The sequence below is a fragment of the Papio anubis genome, chromosome 1 (genome assembly GCF_008728515.1).
Source record: "Papio anubis isolate 15944 chromosome 1, Panubis1.0, whole genome shotgun sequence".
NCBI lineage: Eukaryota > Metazoa > Chordata > Mammalia > Primates > Cercopithecidae > Papio > Papio anubis.
Window position 1 is genome coordinate 53037239 of NC_044976.1, and position 12396 is coordinate 53049634.

Consider the following 12396-nt stretch of genomic DNA (forward strand, 5'->3'; position numbering starts at 1 on the left):
CCTCACCAGCCCAGTGGTCAGGGTGGGCTCCCTGGAGGAGATTATGGGTTAGGTCAGCCCTAAAAGCTTTTCTGGGTTTGGAAGAATGATCCAGGCAGAGGCACCTGTATGTGAGAGATGTGCCAGGTCCACAGAGAAATGAGGGAGTTAAGGGCACCCTCCTTGACCCCCTTGGCCATGTAATATGTATATCCTGCCTAGTGCTTCTTCAGTAGTAATAATTTGTCCTCAGCAAATGATGCATTAACCAATCAATATCAGTGGACATGAATTATTAAGCATCTGTTTTTGTTTTCTCGAGACGAGGTCTCGCTGTGTTGTGCAGGCTGGAGTGCAGTAGTGTGATCATAGCTCACTGCAGCCTTGAATTCCTGGGCTCAGGTGATCTTCCTGCTGTAGCTTCCCCTCTCAGCCTCCCAAGTAACTGGTACACCTGACCTAGCAACCAAAAGAACAATGTGTCAACTATGCTTGTCTACTTTTTTCTCTTTTTTTTTTGAGACAGAGTTTCGCTCTGTTGCCCAGGCTGGAGTGCAATGGCCCGATCTTGGCTCACTGCAACCTCTGCCTCCTGGGTTCAAGCAATTCTCCTTCCTCAGCCTCCTGAGTAGATGAGATTACAGGCGCCTGCCACCATGCCTGGCTAATTATTTGTATTTTTAGTAGAGATGGGGTTTCACCATGTTGGCCAGGCTGGTCTCGAACTCCTGACCTCAGGCAATCTGCCCACCTTGGCCTCCCAAAGCACTGGGATTACAGGTGCGAGCCGTGCCCGGCTGCTCGGCTAATTTTTAAAAAATGTATTCCAGAATGGGGTTTCACCATGTTGCCCAGGCTGGTCTTGAATTCCTGGCTTCAAGTGATCCTTCTGCCTTGACCTCTGAAAGTGCTGGGATTATAGGTGTAAGCCACTGCACCCAGTTTAAGCAACTTTTGGAGAGGCAGCCCAGTGAGTAGAAGTGGCTTTGGTATTGAGAAAAGCAAAATCTCAGCTCTATCGCTCACTGGCAGAGTGCCATTAGACAAGTCTTTTAGAACCCAAGCCTCAGTTCCCTTTTCTGTGCAGGAGGAATAATTGTCCCTCACAGGGTTTTGGTGAGGATGAATGGTGTTATGGATACAAAGCAATTTTATATAATGTATAGAAAGGCCTGAAACCTAGTAGGTGCTTAGTAAGGATGCACCAGGATTCCAGAGACACATGAGACGCGGCCGCTGTCTTCAAGGAGGTTCTTATTACTATATGTGTGTATTCTTTTACAGCCTAGAAAGGTCTATGGGCCAGACTCAGTGGCTCATGATTGTAGTCCCAGCACTTTGGGAGGCAGAGGCAGGAGGATCCCTTGAGCCCAGGAGTTCCAGACCATCCTGGGCAACACAGGCCTCGTCTTACTAAAAATACAATTTAAAAAATTAGGCTTGGTGTGGTGGCTCATGCCTGTAATCCCAGCACTTCGAGAGTCTGAGAGGGAGTGGATCACTTAAGGTTATTAGTTCGAGACCAGCCTGGCCAACATGGTGAAACCCCATCTCCACTAAAAATATAAAAATTAGCTGGGTGTGGAGGCTTGTGCCTGTAATCCCAGCTACTCGGGAGGCTGAGGCAGGAGAATCGCTTGAACCCAGGAGGCAGAAGTTGCAGTGAGCTGAGATTGTGTCACTGCACTCCAGCCTGAGCAACAGAGTGAGACTCCGTCTCAAAAACAAAACCAAAAAACAAAACAAAAACAAACTTAGCCAGGCGTGGTGGTGTGTGCCTGTAGTCTCAGCTACTCAAGGGGCTGAGGTGGGAGGATTGCTTGAACCTGGGAGGTAGAGGCTGCAGTGAGCCATGAAGGTGCCACTGCCCTCCAACCTGGGTGACAGAGCAAGACCCTGTCTCCAAAAGAAAAAGAAAAACAACAACAACAACAACAAAAAAAAAAACAAAAAGGAAGAAAGCTGTATGCAACGTTACCTCATCTGCTATTCAGAAGCCTGGTAGGTCGGAGCTTGGCTAACAGCACCTGGGCTGTGGCCTAGGGAGGATCACATTCAAGTTGCTTGCTGCGGGTGGGGAATCTCAGGTCTCTCCACTCCTTGGCATTGTCTTATTTACGACCTCTAGAATAGGCTGTGATCTGCCCTGGGGTGTAGCCCTGCCCAGGTGTGGCCCTGTTCCAGGCCTGGACTCGGTGAGAGGTCGGAAGGGGAGTGGCCTTGGGACTTCCTTTAAGCAGCCTCTGGTTTCCAGCACCACACCTGGGCTGAGCTGAAGCAGGTGGGTTTGAGTTTTCTTTTGATCTCTTAGGGAGGGTATGGAGAAACCCAATTCATCTTTTTCTTCTCCAGGGATACAGCCCCATGAGTGGTGGGAGGGATGAGTGGGAGGTCTGAAGCCGGAAGACTCTGGCTGGTTCTTGACCGGCTCTCTTCCCAAGCCTCAGCTTCCTCATTCATAGCATAGAGATGTGGGGGTGATAATGGTCCCTCCAACTGGAGCCTGCTTCGTGCCGGGTAGCTTAATGCCATGGCAGGTATTTACAGAGACGGGGTGTTAAGAGATCAGATGTACATGTGCCTATAGGCTTTGAGAGCAGGGCGAACATGGGAGAGGAAAGGACCCAAGCATTAAATGACTTTGGGGCCAAGGGAGGGGCCCCCTCTGAAGAGAGTCCGAGGGGAAAAGCACAGCCTTGCATCTCAGCACCGTCTTCCCCCACACCACCCCAGGCCCTCCTTGGCCTTTGAGTTTACTTGGTCCCCACCCTCCCTTTGCTTTTGAAGACTGAATTAGAGCTTCCAGGCAGCAAAGTGAGGAGAAGGTGTGTCTGTGCAGACTGGTTCTCAGCTGGGCAAACAGGAAGGCAGGCCTTCTGGATGGGGAGTGGTGGCAGTGATACTCTTTACCCGGCGGATCCCACTGCCTGGGTGGGATCCACAGGTCAGAAACCACTTCTGCAGTGAGCTCTTTTCCTATAGGCTCGTGTCGTGTAGAAGGTAGGAGTGCGGGGAGGCAACTGATACAAGGCGTCCAAAGTCCCAGGCTGTGTATCAGAAGTTCCAGTTGTTGGGTGACCTGATCTCCCTCCAGCTGATGTCCCTTGTGCTGCACTCCTGCAAGGCTCTGGAGTCAGAAGGATCCAGGTCCAGTCTCCCCTTTGCCTTTTACTGGCCAGGAGTGCGTGGGTGGCCCTTTCTTTGTTCCCTGTCCATTTCCTTTCTCTCATCTGCAAAATAAGGAATGAGGATTCCTGCTTCAGAATGAGAATTAAAGGCCCCCAAGAACGAGACCTGGCATGCAGTAGGTACATGATAAATAGCAGTCATAGATTTCTGAAAAGGGATCTTTGAGCTTCTGCGAAGGCAATTCTTAGACGGCCCCTGTCCTGTAGAAAGCTCTCTGTCTCAGTAGAATCCCTCCTACTGGATCTGTCCCAGGACCAGATGAACCAACCAGCTCTAGTATCTCCCAGCCTCTAGGCAAACAAAGCCCCTTCCAGCTGCTACTTTCTTTCTTTGCTCCCTGTTTCCACACACATTTTGGAAAGAGTTTTCTCTGTTCCCACTGTATTACCTCTTATTCTTTCCCTAATTCACTCTAACTGGACTCCTCTCTTCCCTCTCCCTCCTTCCTTCCTGTCAAAAATCAGTGATAGCTTGTTTCCCCATCTGCCTTGACTCAGAGTTCATGCCCCAGCAGGGCCCCCTTCCCTCTGGAGAGCCAGACTCTTCTGGGGTCCTCCCACCGCACTGACTGCTTCCTCGCAGTCTCCTTTGCAGGTTCCTCCTCCCCACCTGACTTCTGAATAGCCAAGTGTGAGGGCAGGCATGGTGGCTCACACCTGTAATCCCAGCACTTTGGGAGGCCAAGGCGGGCAGATCACTTGAGGTCAGGAGTTTGAGACCAGCCTGACCAACATGGTGATACCCCATCTCTACTAAAAATTCAAAAATTAGCTGGGCATGTTGGTGCGTGCTTATAATCCCAGCTGCTTGGGTGGCTGAGGCACGAGAATCGCTTGAATCTGGGAGGTGGAGATTGCAGTGAGCCGAGATTGTGCCATTGCACTCCAGCCTGGGCAGCAGAGCAAGACTGTCTCAAAAAAAAAAAACAAAAAAACAAAAAAAAACCAAGGGTGAATGTCTCTGTCAACCCTTTTTCTTGGATGATATCTGTTCTAGTTACAGTGGCTGTGTAACAAACTACCCTGAACCTTAAAGCAACAACTGTTTTATTACATCTTGTGATCCTATGGGTCAGGAATTCTGGCAGGGCTGGGCTGGCTGGTTCTTCTGCTCTATGTGGCATTGATGGAGGCTGCTTGGTGGCACTTAGTGGTGGATGGGCTGAACTGGGGGCTCCATGATGCCTTCACTGGCACCTCAGAGGGGAGGGCTGGAAGGTTGGGCTTAGCTGGGACTGTCATTCGGAGCACCCACGTGTGGCCTCTTCAATATGACAGTCTTGGGATAGTTAGATTTTCTACCTGGCAGCTGGCTCCACCAGAGCAAGAGTTCTAAGAGGCCTGGGGGGAAGCTGCAAGGTGTGTCAAGATCTAGTCTTACAGTCACTGTTGAAATGTCACTAAAAATGACTCAGATTCAAGAGGAGGCAGTTAGACTCTACCTTTCAATGGGAGGAGTAGCAAAAATTGGCAACCTTCTTTCATTTACTACAAGGTCTCAAAATCTTATGGATCTTTTTTTTTTTTTGAGACGGAGTCTCGCTCTGTCGCCCAGGCTGGAGTGCAGTGGCCGGATCTCAGCTCACTGCAAGCTCCGCCTCCCGGGTTTACACCATTCTCCTGCCTCAGCCTCCCGAATAACTGGGACTACAGGCGCCCACCACCACGCCCGGCTAAGTTTTTGTATTTTTGGTAGAGACGGGGTTTCATCGTGCTAGCCAGGATGGTCTCGATCTCCTGACCTCGTGATCCACCCGCCTCGGCCTCCCAAAGTGCTGGGATAACAGGCGTGAGCCACCACACCCGGCCCCAATCCTGTGGATCTTAAATACCTATATATGTTAGTGTCTCCAGGTGTAGCCTCTTCTCCAGTGAGCTCCAGGCTGAGTTCCTTGACTTCTCTCTTTAAATGTTCAATAGGATCTCATAAATTCTTGTCCCCTACTTATTTCTACACTGATCTCCCCCAACTCAGTAACCAGTACCACCATCTGCCAGTCACTCATTCTAAGCTTGGATCCTCCTTTCTTATTTATTTATTTTTACTTTTTTCCTATTTATTTATTTTTTGTGATGGCGTCTCACTCTGTCTCCCAGGCTGGAGTGCAATGGCGTGATCTAGGCTCACTGCAACCTCTGCCTCCGAGGTTCAAGTGATTCTCCTGCCTCAGCCTCTGGAGTAGCTGGGATCACAGGCACCCACCACCACACCCAGCTAATTTTTGTGTTTTTAGTAGAGATGGGGTTTCACCATGTTGGCCAGTCTGGTCTTGGACTCCAAACATCAGGTGATCCGCCCGCCTCAGCCTCCCAAAGTGCTGGGATTACAGGCGTGAGCCACTGTGCCTGGCCTTTTTTTCCTAATTTTTGTCCTGCCTACTGCCTCCCATCATCCCACCAAGTCCCCTAGCCCCTCGCAATCCCTCCCTCTACACTGCCCGCAGCTGTAGCTGCTGCTTCCCTCAACCACCCACTCCAACCGGCACCACCCTGTCCCTTCTCACACACGTGGAGTCCTTCAGCAAGTCCTGTTGCCTCTACCTCCCAAATACATCCTGGCTCCACCTCTTTGCCCAGCCAGCCCTCTCCCCTGACTGCAGTGGCCCGCTGAGGAGTCTGCCTGCTGCTTCTCTCCATCCTGAAGTTCACCTCCACACAGCAGCAGAGTGATCTTACAATGCAGGCCAGACCACCACCCTCCCCTCCAGCCTCCAGTTCTTCCCATCACACTTGGAATAAAATTCAAGCTCCATTGGGACCTACAAGACCTTAAGGGATAAGGGCCCTGTCTGCTCTCTGCATTTCTTAGGTGCTTCTCTCCCAACACCTCCTCGTTCTTCCTCTGACAGCGGGTCCCCGCGCTTCCTTGGGGTTTTTGCACTCTCTGTTCTCTTGCCCACAACCCTGCACACAGTCTTGTGAAATTGCTCCTTCTCATCATTCCTTCAGATCCTAGCCAGGAAGCCTCCTTGATTACACAGCCTAAAGAAGCTCCTCCCCGTCCACCACCTTCTCTCTGTCACATCCCATTTTTTCTTTCTCATAGCACTTTTCACTCTTCTTGTTCCTCTTTTGTTTATTGTCTGTTCATGTGAGAAGACACTATGTCTGTTTAAGGTGTTCCCAGGACCTTTTCTTTCTTTCTTTTTTTTTTTTGAGACAGAGTTTTGCTCTTGTTGCCCAGGCTGGAGTGCAATGGCGTGACCTCGGCTCACTGCAACCTCCACCTCCCGGGTTCAAGCAATTCTCTTGCCTCAGCCTCCCAAGTAGCTGGGACTACAGGTGTGCGCCATCATGCCTGGCTGATTTTGTATCATTAGTAGAGATGGGGTTTCTTTATATTGGTCAGAATGGTCTCCAACTCCCGACCTCAGGTGATCCACCCACCTCGGCCTCTGAAAGTGCTGGGATTACAGGCATGAGCCACTGTGTCTGGCAGTGGGAGTTTTTAAAAAGATCTATGTTGATTCCCAGCTAGAATCGGGCCCTTCCAAACCTTGTCCACCCCTTTGAGGTCTTGGTTTTACACTTTACTAGGCCTCTTTCTGTCGTCTAATCCAGCCAGCCTTCGGATTTGCAGCCAGAGGCCTGACACCCAGGCCACACGCAGCCTGGCCCACTCACTGTCCCTCTGACAGCCTGGTTGTCATCCTAAGCCACTCCTTGTTCCCTCTGTTTTCCCCTTCACAGGACTGGGCCTCATGCTGCCTGCCAAATGCCAGTCTTGGGCTGTCTCCTCCCTGCGACTGAGTCATTCCTTCCCTAAATGCACCCCCTTCACCTCCCAACCCCTCACCACAGGGTGAAGCCTTCAGCAGACACAGGGTGCCCATTTGGTTACAGCAGGAATTGTCATTGTTAAGTGTGTGGACAGATGAAATAATAAGGCTGTTTTCCCGTAAACAACTATTACACTGGAGCCACCCCAGCATGCATACAACTTAAAAAGTGATAGCAACAGAAAAGCCTAAATGCAGGTTGATAGAATGAGTCTTTTTCATTTTCATCTGCTTGGTTTTAAGTTTATATTTTACAACCTTTCAAGTGGTCATCTAGGATCAGGTGCATCTTCAGGTAAGCCATTTGATCACATGTTGAATGGAGCAGGCACATGTGGTACATAGTTGGAGACAGCTCCCAGGTTCCATTGAACACATTTTTACTGAGCACTTATAATGTTCTGGGTCTATGCAAATGCAAATATGTCCATTCCTAACCCAACGGTCTGCTCCTGTGTACCCAGCATGCCTTGTTCTCAGTGAACCCGAGCTGCTTTCTAGTGATCGTTGCCTTCTATCCCAAGAATCCATTTCCCTCATGAGGTGTCTTCAGCCTCTCGGGGGCCTGCGAAATGCAAAGGCTTCCCAGCAGTCGTGGAGTCTGGTTAGACCATATTTGGGCGTCTGTGGGAGTCTTCGTGGAGTGCCACAGACTCTGTCCTATTCAACATCTTGATTGTCGGTTGAAATGAACCGCAAACCAATGAATTCTGTCTTGGTAGAGAGGATGTGTTCACCTGCAGTGCCAGGAGGGAAAGCAGATGCCATTGTCATAGCCCAGGGCTGAAAGGCTCCATCTGACCCTCACTGCTCTGCAAAGGCCATCTGGCCAGTCACAGCACTTACCCTTGGGACCTGTTTAGGCCCTTCCTCACTGGAATGGTTTCCTGGGTCTTTCTACAACACCTTGCTCTTTTTATTTTTTGAGACGGAGTCTCGCTCTGTCACCCAGGCTGGACTGCAGTGGAGTGATCTCAGATCACTACAACCTCTACCTCCTGGGTTCAAGTGATTCTCCTGCCTCAGCCTCCCAAAGTGCTGGCTGGGAGTACAGGCGTGAGCCACCATGCTCGGCCTTTTTTTTTTGAGACAGTCTTGCCCTGTTGCCCATGTTGGAGTACAGTGGCACAATCTTGGCTCACTGCAACCTCTACTTCCCAGGTTCAAGCGACTCTCCCGCCTCAGCCTACCGAGTAGCTGGGATTACAGGCACCTGCCACTACGCCCAGCTAATTTTTTTGTATTTTTAGTAGTGACAAGGTTTCACCATGTTGGCCAGGCTGGTCTTGAACTCCTGGCCTCAAGTTATCTGCCTGCCTCGGCCTCCCGAAGTGCTTGGGTTACAGGCCTGCCTTGGCTTTTTCACAACATGAAGGGTTGTAGTTTTGGGCATTTCCTATGAGTCAGATCCTGTTCTAAGCACTCTACATGTATAACCTCATTGAATCTCAACTATGATATTCTCTCTCTCTTTTTATTTATTTATTTATTTATTTTTTTAAGAGACAGGGTCTTACTCTGTCACTCAGGCTGGATAACTATGATATTCTTATTCCCATTTTACAAATGTGGACATTGAGGTTCATAGTGGCTCAAGTAAAATGGCTTAGGGTTATCTGGCCAGACAGTCTGAAGCCCTTGGGCCTTGCTGCCCTCTTTGCCAGCCCCCGTGCCATCCTGTTTTTTTCTTTCTTCTCTCTTTCTCTTCACCCTTCTGATTGTTTCAATAAACCTTTTTGTAGGCTCAAATTCCTCTGAGACAGTGTAGGAAAATATGGGGATGGGAGTGGAATTGGGACAGGTCTGATAGGGCTACTTTGCAGCCAGAGAGCTTGAGGCTGAAGGCGGCATCTGGAGTGTGGATGGTGCCCCGTAGAGAGTTGCTGGCACACCTGCTGAGCTCAGCTGCTTCTGCCAGAGACTAGGCTGTGCTCAGCTCTGGACCTCCTAATGCCCAGATTTGGCAGCTTGGGGCTTAGAAGCAGCCCCACTGGTCAGTGTTTCTCTGCTAAACCTTGTTCTGAGACCTGCTCTGCAACACCTGCAGTGTAAGGGCATGCATTCAGCGAGGAAAACCACAGCTCCTCTCCCTCCGCTCTGCTCTGCTCAGGAATGTTTTCTTGAACACTCCTGGGAAAATGAAAATGTTGTTGTGTTGTGCAAGGGGCAGCTGGGTAAGGTGGGAAGGAAGAGAGCCAGAGGATGGCAGGCCTGGGCAGGCAGGAGGGCCCTGGGTACCAGGGGGAGTGAGGGGGGTGCTGAGTGGGGAGGTGCTGCTGGAGGGGCTGGGAGAGGGGGCCCCACTTTCTGGGGAGCAAGAGGACATCATCCCCCAGCAGGAGGGGCCCGCAGGACCCTGGAACAGCCACTGGGGCCTTGAAGGGGCCCACTGGGCTGCTGGTTTCCTGGGGCAGGAAGTCCTGGCTGCAGCCAGAATTTGGCCAGGGAAGTGCAGCTCAGGCAGGAGGAATGTGCACAGTGGGAGAGGTCTGGAGCCTCTCCTCCCTTCCTGCTCACCTCTCTTTTACCAGCTTTGTTCCCTGCCAGCCTCTATTTTTCTCTCACTCTGACCTCTGCATTGTTCCTTCCCTCCTCTCTTTGCCGCTTTTCCTTTCTCTCTCTCTGACTCTGGTTTCTTCTCCCTTCCCTCTGCTCTCTCTCATTCTCTCTCTCTTGCTCTCTTGAAGGGGAATTGTGATGCCTGTAGCTGCTGTGCCCAGCTCCAGGGTAAATGGAGTTGCTTGCAAGATGGCGGGGCCCGGGTCCATTACCTGGCCACCTGTTGCCATGGTGACCCAGAGGCAGCACAGGCAGCAGCCTTGGCTGTCTGGCAGGGAGGGCAGGAAAGGGGTCTGAGGAGGGGAGAGGCAGGATCTGTTCTTCACAACCCCAGAACGGCTCACCCCACTGTCAGGGCCTGTGGCATGGGGGTGACTGCCTGTGAACGTGGGTTCTGTACTGGGTGCTGTCAAAGCAGCTCCCCTGAGGGGGGTCACACGGGAATGGGGGGTCATTCATACTTGGGATCAGACTGCCTGTGTTCTAATCGCTTCTGGTCACTTTCTGGGGTCTGCTGGAGGGAGGGGGTGGGAGGTGGCAAATAACCCCAAGGGAGGAAGCCACAGGGAGGCAGCTAGTGAGTGGGACAGAGGGAAGAACAGGCAGATTTGCTCTTCAGCAGAAGGGTCTCCCTTGGAAGGGAGTGAGCCCTCTGCTTCTGGGAGCAAACAAGCTCATGCTGGACAGCCACCAGAGGTAGTGTGGCGGCTGAGATTCCTGCACCTGAGAGGGGCCCATCTAGCTGAACATGAGGTTTCCTCCCACTCTGAGAGCTGAGGATTTATAAAGCACAGTTTTCAGCTCCTTGAGAGTTTGCAATTTCCTCACTGACCGTGGCCCAGTGGGACAGTGTTCTGGAAAGTGCCTTGACCCTGGACCATGCTGGAAAAAGGTGCTGGCACCATCACGGCCTCCTGCAGAGGACATGAGGGTACACGGGGTGGGGAGCTTCTTGGAAGTCCTGGCTCCAGGTATGGGTCCTGGCCTGACATGTCTGGGTAAGGAAGGGCCGGTGGCTGTCACAGATGCCCGGGACGCAGCAGCAACTGTCCTGCCTGCCAAATGAGAGAGAGACAGTTGTACAAAGTGGTCAAGCAGTCTTAGCTTTTGCGGTAAGCAGACTTGGGTTGATGTCCCAGCTCTGCCCTTTCCTGGCTGTGTGATTTTGTGTGTATATATGTGCAAGTTAACTTTTCTGAGACTTTGTTTCCCCATCTGTAAAATGGGAATAATAACAACATTCAGGTATTAAGGCTGTGTGATGATTAAAAGAGATAATGCATAAAAATATTCAATACAGGGTAGGCACAGTGGCTCACGCCTGTAATCCCAGCACTTTGGGAGGCCAAGGCAGGAGGATCACTTGAGGTTAGGAGTTCGAGATCACCCTGGCCAACATGGTGAAACCCCATCTCTACTAAAAATACAAAGAGTATCCGGGCATGGTGGCACACACCTGTAATCCCAGCTACTTGGGAGGCTAAGGCAGGAGAATAGCTTGAACCCTGGAGGTGGAGGTTGCAGTGAGCCCAGATGGAGCCACTGCATTCCAGCCTGGGTGACAGAGTGAAACTGTCTCCAAAAAAAAAAAAAAAAAACAGTGGCTGAGCGTGGTGGCTCACACGTGTAATCCCAGCACTTTGGGAGGCCAAGGCAGGTGGATTATCTGAGGTCAGGAGTTTGAGACCAGCCTGATGAACATGGTGAAAACCCGTCTCTACTAAATACAAAAAAATTAGCCGGGCGTGCTGGCGCATGCCTGTAATCCCAGCTACTCGGGAGGCTGCGGCAGAAGAATCGCTTGAACCTAGGAGGCGGAGGTTGTGGTGAGCCGAGATTGTGCCATTGCACTCCAGCCTGCGCAACAAGAAACTTCATCTCAAAAAAAAAAAAAAAAAAAAAAGTTCAGTACAGTGCTTGGCTATATTAATTAAATATACAAGGGAGAATGATTGTTCTCAATCTTACCTGTACACCCACAACTTTCAGTTTTATAAACTGAGGAAGCTGAGTCCAGAGAGGTTGAAACACTTGCTCCTGTTAGGTTGTTAGTTCTGGGCATGCTGCAGGGCAGCGCCCAAACAATACGGAGGAGCTGAACCCCGGCTCACCCAGCCTGACCCCTGTCCTGCAGGTTCCTGTCCATCTGCACACAGGGTCAGACTCTGCTCACACTCTGCAGCTCTGCTGCCCCTTGGCACAGCAGATCTCCTAGGGAACTTCTTGTTCAGTGGCTGTCTCCCCATCTAGACCTTGGCTCTGTGAGGGCGGGGCTCGGGCTTGCCCACACTCCCCATTCCCTGCAGGCCTGACAGTCTCTCAATACGTGCTGGCATAAAAGGAAGGCAGGACCATGGCAACTTACAAAGCTGTTCATGTTCCCTCCCCTGCACCTCACGATGGTCTGCAAAGCACTTGGGATTCCCATTTTACAGATGAGGAAACTGGTCTGTGGGGGGTGCTCACTTGCTGAATGAATGAATACAGAGAGGGGAAGCAAATTGCCCAGAGACCTCCCCACCATCCCCACCCACCTCCCCGTACTGAGGGTGGGGCTGGGATTCAAATGCAGTCTACCTGTCTCAGGAACCCACTGTCCCCCCGCAACCCCTCTTCCCACATTTCCGTTTCCCAAAGTGAGAACAAACGCTGCCAGAGTCTGGTTGTTTAGGCAAGACAAGTCCCCATCCAGCCCAGCTGCTGTGTCCTCTCCAGCCTCCTTGACACCGCTCCCTCACGTGTGCACAGAACTGCACAGTTAGCCAGGTGCCTTTAGGTTCTCTCCTTTCATCCGCATGCAGCTCTTGCATGGAGCTGGGTGGGAGTGCTTGTCCTTCTTTAACCAAGGAGGGAACAGCTTCTCAATAACTTGCCCAAAGTATGCCTAATTA

The 12396-nt window shown here is 51.2% G+C and overlaps 1 protein-coding gene across 5 annotated transcripts in view; it reads left to right on the forward strand.

The window, feature by feature from the left end:
* The window catches only part of ACOT11 (acyl-CoA thioesterase 11), a 65555-nt gene that overhangs the window by 17778 nt on the left and 35381 nt on the right, over positions 1-12396 (forward strand). Inside the window, exon 1 of one of the 5 annotated variants that reach the window (XM_009209092.4) lies at positions 1896-2260. The exons of the other annotated variants lie outside the window; for them this stretch is intronic. The gene's annotated coding sequence lies outside the window, so the exon portion shown is untranslated. Of the gene's footprint in view, positions 1-1895; positions 2261-12396 lie in introns of those variants that run through there. 5 annotated transcript variants of the gene reach the window in all.